The sequence below is a fragment of the Lactuca virosa genome, chromosome 9 (assembly GCF_052849685.1).
Source record: "Lactuca virosa cultivar CGN04683 chromosome 9, Lactuca_virosa_CGN04683_v6, whole genome shotgun sequence".
Taxonomy (NCBI): Eukaryota; Viridiplantae; Streptophyta; class Magnoliopsida; order Asterales; family Asteraceae; genus Lactuca; species Lactuca virosa.
This window is the reverse complement of record NC_136434.1, coordinates 142,806,972-142,818,817: the sequence shown is the minus strand read 5'-3', so window position 1 is coordinate 142,818,817 and position 11,846 is coordinate 142,806,972. Positions and strand designations below refer to the sequence as shown.

The window sequence follows — 11,846 nt, the reverse complement described above, 5'->3', positions numbered from 1 at the left end:
AAAAAGAATATTATTAATGGAGGAATCAAATAAAGGAAACATAATGGAGAATGAAGATCACGAGGCTAAGGACAATAATAGTAGGCGATAGAGATGGACGGGGGACAATGTGAATGTATGATGCCATTGTTGAGAAATTAAGCCACTTAGGATCGATTTCTCATTCAATTTAATATAATTTCATGTCAAATTTGAAAAGAACACATGATACTTACTTAGTGTGAATCCCGTATTTGGAGTGACAATGGAAGATGTTGATGTCATGATGGCTATTCCACCGATTCTCTAAGGATACTCACAAATATGATGGAGACTCGGCAATCTACTCAAAGCTAAGTTATCTTTGTGGAAGGATAGGAATCTTTATTTTGGTCGTAGTCTTATGCTTGTTAAGTCCGTCTTGGGTAGTCTTCCTTTATATTATTTTGCTCTTTTCAAAGCCCCTAAAAAGGTTATTGAAGTTTCGGAGGGTACTAGAAAGAGGTTCCTTTGGGTGGTATTGACAATAATAGGAAGATTCATTGGGTTTCTTGGGAGACGATGACTAGCCCAAAAGTATGGGAGGTTTTGGGGTTAGTAGTCTTACATCGATGAACATTGCGCTTCTATATAAATGCTGGTGAAGGTTAAAAGTTAAATTCAACTCTCTTTGGGCTTCTTGCATTAAAAGCCTTGCACAATACCAATTGTATTGATTGGGATTTTTTTTTGTGAGATGTGGTATTTCGGGGGATTGGCTTGATATTTATAAAATAAAATGGGAGCTTGTTGAGTAGGATATTTCTCTTGATGGTCTTTTTTATAGGAAATTGGGAGATGGGAAGCGTACTCATTTTTAGAAGGATAGATAGTGTGGTGATTTAATACTAAAAAATGATTTCTTGAAGTTGTACACGATTGAAATTGACATAAAATGAAAAGTCTCAGATATGATAAAGATCGACAATGGTGTTGTTTTGCAAGATTCTTGGAAAAGACAAAGATTGACAATGGTGTTGTTTTGCAAGATTCTTGGAAAAGACATCTGAGAGAAGGGGTAGAAAGTCCATTGAGCTGGAGGGGTGGTTGTTGTTATGGCATGTATTGTTCTGACCAACAGATTGGACTTGTGGGTTTGGAGGATAATAATGGAATGCACGATTTTTGTTGGGTGTGTTAGTCCGAATTTCGTTGTTTGCATGTTATGTGGTGCTGTTGAGGAGTCGGTTGAGCATGTCTTCCTAAGTTGTTCGTTCCCGATTCAGATTTGGACTTGGTTTCATCAATAGGGTGGGTTATTTTCTTCCGTTCCTAGCTGTTGTGAGGAGCTTAAGTTGGTGCTAAGATCTTCGGGTAAAGGAAAGAATAGTTGGAGCTCAAGTTGACGTTAATTTACTTGGTGCATTTGGAAAGCTCGCGGCACTTCTCCTTTTAATGTTTGTAATTTGTACTTCATTTTTATGCTAGCTTCTTGGTAGTCTTAATATATTCGCTCTTCAAAAAATATCTAGTCATTGGTGATTTTTCCAGTAAATTTGTAGCAAATTTTCATATCCTTGCTTAGGACGTTCATATTATTTTATAACACCAAGTCAATGATTGCTAAGTAAAACTGCAAACAAAAAACTATTTAAAAATGAAGCTGGGGTGAGAGAGGCTCGAACTCTCGACCTCAGGATAACTCAGAAGCTATGAGACCTACGCGCTAGCCAACTGCGCCACCACCCCATTTATAGCTTCACGGGATTATCTTTTTTATAAACCGAACACTAAAATCTCATAAAGTAACATTGCAGTTTATATGAGTTCTTTTTATAACAAATCATTATCTAATTTAATGTAAAATGATCGATCCTGTGACGCATAAGGAAACATTTATCGATTATAGATTTACAGTATACAAAAAGTGGGAAAAAACACAACTTGAACTAACCTTGTTCCGATTAAGCTGAACCTTGTTAGATTGGAAAAGTCACCTTAATAAGCTTCCACTAAAGACAAGTTGGACGAAAGAGCATCGAACAGGCAATGTTTTTTATGTGATTTTGGTTCACAACTAAAGACTATGGAACATATTCTATTTTGGTATAATTTGGCGACTTCCAATTGGTCCCAAATTGTGTGATGGTGGGATTTAGACATGCAGGTTATCTAGAATCTTACAAAGCTTATTGGATGGGAAAATCAACTCTGTCTTACCACATCATAAAGAAGATAACTTGATGTTGTCATTCTCACGACATTTTGTGTGTTATGGAAGTATCAAATTGAATTATTTTTTGGATCCGTCAAACCAATGAAAGAGATCATTTTTTTTATTTTATTGTATCTCCGTCCTTTTTTTGTTTTTTCACAAGATTTCAAAACTTAAAGTTAATTGGGCGAGTTGGCTTAAGAACTCAATTAATGTTATTTCCTTCATGTAATTTCTTTTTTCTAAAGTCCTGTGAGTTATTAATACATATGTCGATCCCAAAACAATAGTATGAGTATCAAGATATATGTTTGTTTTGTGAATTATGCATTTAACTTTATCTATCTATCACTTAATAATTGTTACAAATATACAATGCATATATGAATATTATCACAAAGAGACAATATATAGGTTTTGTGTATGTACAAAATATGCTTTTTCCTGGTTTCTCGTATTTGTAAAGACATTAGTCGTCCTTGTGTTGTTTTACCTGCAAACAACGGATAGCGTGGTTATGTTTTCTAAGCATTTGTTAAAATTTTATTAAAAAAAAATAACTATTTAAAGATTTTTTTTTAAGATGTAAACCCTACCCCAAACATTTCGACCAACATGGCCCATGTACATGAAAGGTAAATCATGATATCCATAGAACAAGAGCAAGGAAAGTGATGCTCTTACTTGAACTAAGTGAGACCTCATTGATGGATTCATACCTCCTTACTACTAGAGAAAGCATACAAACCTTTTGATCACACACATACCTTAGTATCCCGGTCAGTACGACCTACTTACACCAAAAAGTCAAGTCACCATTCTTCGACTGTCACACACACACACACACATACACACACACACACACACATATATATATATATATATATATATATATATATATATATATATATATATCCAACCGTAATCGCAACGACCCATTTGCGAGAGCGGAGCTCTACCAACTGAGTTATATCCCCCCGAGCCAAGTGGAGCATGCATGAAGGAGTCAGACGTTTCTTCTATTCTTTTCCCTGGCGCAGTTGGGCCATCCTGGACTTGAACCAGAGACCTCACACGTGAAGTAAATCATCGCACCTACAGTCCAACCAATTGGAAGAGAATCAATAGATTCTCTTTCGGCAGCGATATATATACATGCCTTAAAAAACATTTAGTTATTTCACGACAAGGAAGTCTTAATTTTAAATAGTACAAAATTTAAAGCATGAAATACAAACGTTTTGTGCATAAATCAGATTAATCTTTAAATATCAAAACTAAATTACCTTAAATTAAGGAAATATAATTAGTCAAACTTGATCAAGTACTCCATAGCAAATTGAATCGGTCAAAGTTTAGGGTGCGTTTGGTTGTGGAAAATTCTCTAGTTTTCTAAGAAAATTTTCCAAAAAAAATGAAAATTTTGAAAACACGTTTGGTTCGTTCAGTTTTCCAAAATTTTCTAAGAAAATGAAAATTTTCAGTTTTCCAAATTGTATATAAACTAGAAAATCGAGTTTTACAGTTTTCCAAAGTTTTCCTAATTTCTAAATTGGAAAATGAAAACTCCACCACTTCCAACCAAACGCATTTTCTAAAATTTTCATTGAAAACTGAAAATGAAAACTCAACTCTATTTTCTGAAAACATTTTCTTAGAAAATGAAAATAGTTTTCCACAACCAAACTGTAACATCCCAATTTTCAGGTCCAAAAATTTCTTTTTAATTAACTGACTCATAAAAACATTCATAAGAAAATACTGTGAAAACACATCATCTCATAAACAATGTATCATGTCTGAAAACCCAAGTCCTAAAATAATAACATATCATAATACAATCCCAGAAAGCTCCATGCGGAAATCATGTGTGTGTGATGCGATGCTACGCCGCCGGCTCCTTCCCCTTAGACGAAGAGGTACCTGAAACCAAAACCGAAACCGTAAGCACAAAGCTTAGTGAGTTCCCCCATCATACCACATACCATACAATATCCTCGGTATCTTTCAACCGGTAATCATCGTCGGTATCTTTCAACCGGTAATCCTCATCGGTATCTTTCAACCGGTAATCATCATCGGTATCTTTCAACTGGTAATCATCATCGGTATCTTTCAACCGGTAACCATCATCGGTATCTTTCAACCGGCAATCCTCATCGGTATCTTTCAACCGGTAACTGGGGACTATTCCACCCCCCCCCCCACCACTAGCATACAGCAAAAAGATATAAACATACAGTCAGGCATATCCGGGTACTGACCTACCCTTCGGTCCTAAGGACCGCTACCAGGGAAACCAATCCCTACCATACACGTAACATATCATACAAATAAAACTCATGACCAAAGCATGTAACCAAACCAAGATAATTATCACAAAGACAATCATCTCCTAAATACTCCTCTTTGGTGGGCCGGCATTGTGGCCTTAGACCCACCCCTACTGGAAGGTAACTCACCTCGTACAAGAAGCTGTTGATAATCTGTGCGGGAAACCTCCGTCTGCTGCTGCTCCGGAAATCCTCCGGCTACAATCCCCACAAACACTCAGTTAGAAACTGATATCTACTCTTAGGGTAAAATGACCATTTTACCCCCAACCAAGTCCAAGTCAAAGTCAACTTCCAGTTGACCCGACTCGCCGAGTTGGGCCGTCAACTCGTCGAGTCCCTTCCTTTTACTCGTCCTTATCCACGACTCGACTCGTCGAGTTTGGTAATGACTCGACGAGTTCCCCTTCCTTACGAACATCAATGAACCTTCAACCGACTCGCCGAGTCGTATGAACACTCGTCGAGTTCACCTTCAACTGATGAACAAGTCCTGACTTCGACTCGCCGAGTTGTATGAACAACTCGTCGAGTTCATCTTCAAACATAAGGAGATTGCCTTGGACTCGCCGAGTCTGTTCTAGCACTCGTCGAGTCCCATGAACTCCAGGTCTAAAATTAAGTCCAATTTGTTAGGTCACTCTTTCTGTACTGTTACAACCTTTCTAACGCCCAACTAAGTCCTTTTGACCCTCAACAGAAATGGGACTCAAAGCCTTGGACTCGTCGAGTCCCAAGAACGGACTTGCCGAGTCGATAACGTCCACACCCAAAATCCTTGATTTCTGATGTACAACACTTGACCAAAAGATAGATCTAGGCTCCTTTAATCGTTCTAGCACGTAAAGTTACAAACTTTACGTGCATGCATGGGACTTTGAGCTCAAAAGGACATAAAATAAGCTCTAGTGTTGCATGGGGCCTTCCTTGGGTGCAAAAGCAACCCAAATCTGCCTTGTGACCCCTCCCAAGACTTAGATCCGAAGTCTTGGCCCCCAACCATGTTTGCAATCATGGTTGGTTACCAAAATGGCTTATAAAAGCCCTAAATCTCCCCAAAAAGGGATCTATCAAATGAAAGAGCAAGGTACATACTTTATACCTCTCAAAGGCTGCAGATGATGAACCAAACTCGGATCCTTCAGCCTCCTCTTGATCCTTCTATGCTCTTCCTTCTTCCTTGAGGTCAAAACCCACAAAATTCACTCAAAAGCCTTAGATCTTGCACCAAAACACTTAGGGTTTGCTATGGAGGGTTTCTGGGAGCATAAAGGGGGGATGGAGGCTGTATAAGTTTGTTTAAATAGGGTACAAACCCTCAGATTAGGGTTTTGTCCAGTCAGAGCCTACTCGTCGAGTCCGGGACCCGACTCGACGAGTCCATCACTTAAATCCCGCGCCTCATCCCGCTTCTACTCGGCGAGTTGGTCCTTCAACTCGCCGAGTCCAAGGCCAAAAATGCAAAATACTTAAATAAAAATACATACCAAGAACCAGGTGCTACAAATCTCCCCCACTTATTTTAGACTTCGTCCTCGAAGTCTGCTGCTCGATCCTGGAACAGCTCTGGGTAATGCTCCATCATCTCATCCACCGGCTCCCAAGTCCATTCTGAGCCCTTCCGGTGCTGCCATTGCACCTTTACCAGCTCAACCCTCTTGTTCCTCAGATCCTTCGACTTCCGGTCGAGGATCGCCACTGGCCGCTCAATATAATTCAAGTTGTCATCGACCTGAATGTCCTCTAAGGGTACCACGGCCGAGTCGTCCACCAGGCACTTCCGCAGCTAAGAGACGTGGAAAGTGATGTGGATCTGTCTGAGTTCGGCTGGCAGATCCAACCTATAAGCCACCTTGCCCACCCGGGCTATAACCCTGAAGGGTCCAATATACCTGGGACCCAACTTGCCCCGCTTCCTGAATCGGATGACGCCCTTCCATGGCAACACCTTCAGGAGAACCATATCCCCGACCTGAAACTCCAGGTCTGATCGGCGCTTGTCGGCATAACTTTTATGCCGACTCTGAGCGGTCTGAAGCCTGCTCCAAACTTGTTGAATCCTCTCTGTCGTCTTGAGCACCACTTCGGTGCTCCCCATGACCCTCTGGCCAACCTCACCCCAACATATTGGGGTTCTGCACTTCCTCCCGTATAACATCTCGAAGGGAGGACGGTCAATACTCGCATGATAGCTATTATTATACGCGAACTCCGCCAACGGAAGGTAGGTATCCCAGCTACCTCCGAAGTCTAAAACACATGCCCGCAGCATATCCTCTAATGTCTGGATGGTCCGCTCACTCTGACCATCCGTCTGCGGGTGAAAGGCGGTGCTAAAATGTAGACGAGTACCCAGCTCGTCATGAAACTTCTTCCAAAACCTGGAAGTGAACCGCACATCCCTGTATGAAATCACCGAAACTGGCACCCCGTGCCGCGCCACTACCTCCCTGATATAGATATCGGCCAACCTTTCGGCCGAAATACTTTCCTGAATCGGGATAAAATGGGCGCTCTTGGTCAATCGATCGACGATGACCCAAATCGAATCCACTCCCCGTGCGGTCCTGGGAAGCTTTGTGATAAAATCCATCGTAATGTCCTCCCGTTTCCACAGCGGAATATCCAACGGCTGCATCTTGCCGTGTGGCCTCTGGTGCTCGGCCTTGACCTTCCTGCAGGTCAAGCACCGCTCCACGTACCATGCTACATCCCGCTTCATGCAGGGCCACCAATAGTCAGGACGAAGATCTCTATACATCTTCGTTGCTCCGGGATGGATAGAAAACCTGGATTTGTGTGCCTCCTCCATCAGGATCTGGCGCATGCCTCCATGATAAGGGACCCACACCCTACGGTGAAGAGTCAATAACCCTCGGCTATCGTAGTCGAAGGAGGAAACCTGCACCACAATCCGCTCGCTCTTCTGATGTTCCTCCTTCATGGCCTCCTGCTGGGCCTCCCGAATCTGCTCCAACAGCGGAGTCACCATTGTCATCCTCAGACAGATATCCCTGATCGGCGCTGCCTTGCAGCTAAGCGTGTCGGCCACCACATTGGCCTTCCCCAGGTGGTAGAGGATCTCACAGTCATAATCCTTTACCACATCAAGCCACCGACGCTGCCTCATATTCAGATTTGGCTGGTCCATGAGATACCTCAGGCTCTTGTGGTCCATGTAAATCGTACAACGAACCCCATAGAGGTAATGACGCCAAATCTTGAGGGCGAACACAACAGCCCCCAGCTCCAAATCATGCGTCGGGTAGTTCGCCTCATGAGGCTTCAGCTGCCTCAAAGCGTAAGCAATGACATGCCCCCTCTGCATCAATATTGCGCCCAAACCCGAGATGGACGCATCACAGTACACGACGAAATCCTCCATGCCCTCTGGCAGGGCTAAGATTGGCGCCTCGCACAATCTCCGTCTCAGTGTCTCGAATGCGGCCTGCTGCTCGGGCCCCCAGCGAAAGACCACGGCTTTCCTCGTTAGCCTGGTCAGGGGCACGGCTATCTTGGAGAAGTCCTGAATGAATCTCCGATAGTATCCTGCCAATCCCAGAAAGCTCCGAATCTCAGATGGAGACCTCGGAACCTCCCATCTCATCACGGCCTCCACTTTGGCCGGATCTACCGAAATCCCGTTCTGGTTGACAAGGTGTCCAAGAAACTGCACCTCACGCAACCAGAACTCACACTTGGAGAACTTAGCGTACAAGCTCTCCCTCCTCAAAGTCTCCAAAACCTCTCACAGATGCTCCTCATGCTGCTCTCGCGTCTTGGAGTAAACCAAGATGTCATCAATAAACACTATCACAGACCAGTCTAACATCGGTCTACACATACGGTTCATGAGGTCCATGAATGCGGCAGGAGCATTGGTGAGCCCGAAAGGCATCACCACAAACTCATAGTGGCCATAGCGCGTCCGGAACGCAGTCTTCTGTACATCCTCCTCTCTGACCCTCATCTGATGATACCCTGATCGAAAATCAATCTTGGAGAACCAAGATGCTCCCTGTAGCTGGTCAAAGAGGTCATCAATCCTCGGGAGTGGGTAACGGTTCTTCACCGTTACCTTATTCAGCTCCCGATAATCTATACACATCTGATGCGACCCGTCCTTCTTCTTCACAAACAGAATCGGGGCTCCCTAGGGAGAACTACTCAGTCTAATGAATCCCTTGTCTAACAGCTCCTGCAGCTGTGTAGACAACTCCTGCATCTCAGGAGGAGCCAACCGATACGGTGCCTTGGCTACCGGAGCCGCACCAGGGACTAGGTCGATCCTGAACTCCACCTGTCGCTCCGGAGGTATTCCAGGCAACTCCTCGGGGAATACGTCCGCAAACTCTCGTACTACGGGCACATCACCCACCGTCGCCCTACCTGCCTCCCGGGTATCCATAACATAGGCGACATAACCTGCGCAACCCTGCTGGAGGTAGCGCCTAGCCCTCGCTGCCGAACATAAAGCTGGTCCTCGCTGTGGCCCTTCGCCCTGAACCACCAGCTCTCCCCCACTAGGGGTCCTAATCCATACTGACTGCTGCGCGCAGTCAATCACTGCCCCATTGGGGCTCAGCCAATCCATACCAATAATAACCTTGTTCCCCCGCAAAGGTATGGGAACCAGGTCCACCAGGTAACTGTTGGATTAATGTCTAAGTCCATAACTATAATTGGTAAGACTTGACCCGACCCGGCATGGTCCATTTGGGTTGCATGGCATTATGCATTTGGATAGACTATAATGAGAGAAATAACACTTAAGGTTGGTTAATATATTATAAGTTCTAATATATTAATAAGGTTATTTAATTAGTATTGATCAAGAATTAATTTGGAGTTAATTAAGTGATCAAAAGGAGACTAATTAAATATATGGGTTGATTGTGTAAATCATTCATTCTTATATATGTGGGCTTGTGATCCAAGATTCCTTATGTTGGACTAAGTCCATGGGGTGACCCATGGATACTCCATGGAGGTTAAAATCCATGGAGCATAAGGAATGGGTAAAGTTATGAGTTACATGGTGTAACCCTAATAGCCACCATATAAAAGAATCCCATGGCTCAAGAAATCGTGCACTAATGTGTGAGTGTGAGGGCTAGACGATTTCAAGGAGTGTTCAAGTTTCTCTCAAGTTATTCCAAGTGTATTTGGTGTTGTGTGAACCATTTGAGGTGTCATACTTGGGGCACTAGGCACTCAAGCTTCATGAAGACATTCTACATCAAAGAGGTATGTATTCTATCTTGTTATATTTATTATTTTGTATGCTAGATTAGGATAATACCTTGGATGTTCATAATTGTATGTATAATAGAGAAAACATAGATCCAAGGTATTTAGGGTTGCATGTACACTTAGGAGTGTTAGAATGCTCATAACCCAACAGTGGTATCAGAGCCTAGGCTTGTTTTCTTGTTATACTTGCAAAAGTAGCTGAAAAATCGAGTTGGATGCATATATTCGATTGTTTTGGCTGGAATTGGACTAGGAACATTACCCTAAGATGTTTTTGGACTTATAAACTTGTTTTTGATGTGGTAATGTTCATGCTAATCCAATTTCTAAGATAATTGTCATAATTTCAAGATTTGTATTAGTTTGTATGTTCATGCTAATTTCTTGAAGATTGATGATTTGAATTATCTTGTTCTTATGAGGTTCTTAGATTAATAGAAAAGTTGTGTGAAATAGTTGTTTTCAATCCATTTTAATCTAAGAGTTGATTCCAAAGTGTGTTTTTGTAACTTGTCCTCAAGTTATATGAAAAGTCACATTTAAGAATCATAAAACTCATAAAAGTTGGCAAAGGTTACAAAATGAAGAGTCTAGTTCTAATTAAATGGTTTTATGACTCCATAACTTGTCGTCAAGTTATGGAGGTTCAAGAGTCTCTTCATTAAATTAAAAAAAAAAGTGTAACCTTAATTAGTTCCATAAGTTACAATAAAAAAAAAGTTATTTTTTTTATTAATTAGTTTAAAGTCTTCCATAACTTGTCCTCAAGTTATGGAACTTGAAGAGTTTTTTTTTTTAATTAAAACTACTTTAAACTCATAAGTTATGGAATTAATTAGTTTTGAATAGTTTCAAAACTTGCCCTCAAGTTTTGGAATTTGAAAAGTTTTCACTTATGAATACTTTAATTCCAAGTTAGCCCTTAGAATTTTAAAAGTTAAAATTCAACCCTTATACTTTATAATATTATAAGTTAATAATATTTATATATATGTATAAGAGTAAAGTCAGTCTTACCGTTAGTAGGCCTCATTCACGAAGCCGGTCTATAAGGGGGGTATAAGGTTACTGCCTATAAAATGGCAGTTTAATGGGTGTCCACTCTCACCCACCGCTTCCTTGACTGGTGGAGGGTCGTTAGCCGAACGGGTAGGACAAGGACTATAATTCTCCTTTCATTAAAAGTATTAATGATAAATACTAAGTAACTAAACTCTTATTCATACCCAATCTTAGTTACTTAGGAAAATGTGAATTTGGTGCTAACCCATGAAATTACACTTTGCACTTTGCTTAAGTCGTTAGTGGAGCGTGTGTGGTTAACCGGCACACTAACCTGGACTTAACAAGGTAGGCAAAGGGTAACTTAATATTTATCATAGTATCGGTGGAGCGTGTGTGGTTAACCGGCACACTGATTAAGGGGTAAATATTAAGGGTACCAAGTATATTTGCATGGTTATTCACACCTTGTTTTGTGATCCTCGGCATCCCAGTCACAAAACCTGAAAGGCACACTCGAGATTGAAACATGCCTTTGAACAGTTCAATGAATCTCAAAGATCTAGGACTTTCAAATCCAATTAAAACCTAATAAATTATTTCCTTTTTCATGGTGGAAATTGGTGAATCGTCATTCACCTACCTTCAAATATTTTATAGCTTGGATTACGGCATCCCTCTTCTAAGTTATAAAATAGTTTGTTGGGTCCTAGCCTTAATATTTCATATTGGGTGTCATATTAAGGACTTTAAATCAACTATCTTGAATATCTCCCAAAAAGATGTCTGGTCTAGACATTTATGATCTTCCCAAATCTCTTGAAACAAGCTTTCCTAAATGAAGATGATGTCCCATGGATATCATACTTCTTTCACCTCCTCCAATTATTCTCCCTAACCCACAAGTTCCTAAAAAGTTTAAGGTCACTCAAGCCCTATTGGCAAGGCAAGGTCTAGGTGTGATCACATCTTGGAGATGTAGTCACATATTGACAAGCCGGGAGAGTTGGGTGTCAAAGTCTTGAGAAAGTTGGTGGCTCAACTACTTTCTAAGTCACATAGTGAGTTCTTTTGGGAATCCTATG

General features: G+C 41.5%; 1 non-coding gene across 1 annotated transcript; it reads right to left on the bottom strand.

Annotated features, from left to right (window-relative positions):
- Positions 1 to 1,622: 1,622 nt before the first annotated feature.
- On the bottom strand, positions 1,623 to 1,707 carry TRNAM-CAU (transfer RNA methionine (anticodon CAU)). The gene is given in 2 exon segments: positions 1,623 to 1,658; positions 1,670 to 1,707. It is a non-coding gene; the product is annotated as a tRNA-Met (tRNA).
- Between the last annotated feature and the right edge of the window lie 10,139 nt (positions 1,708 to 11,846).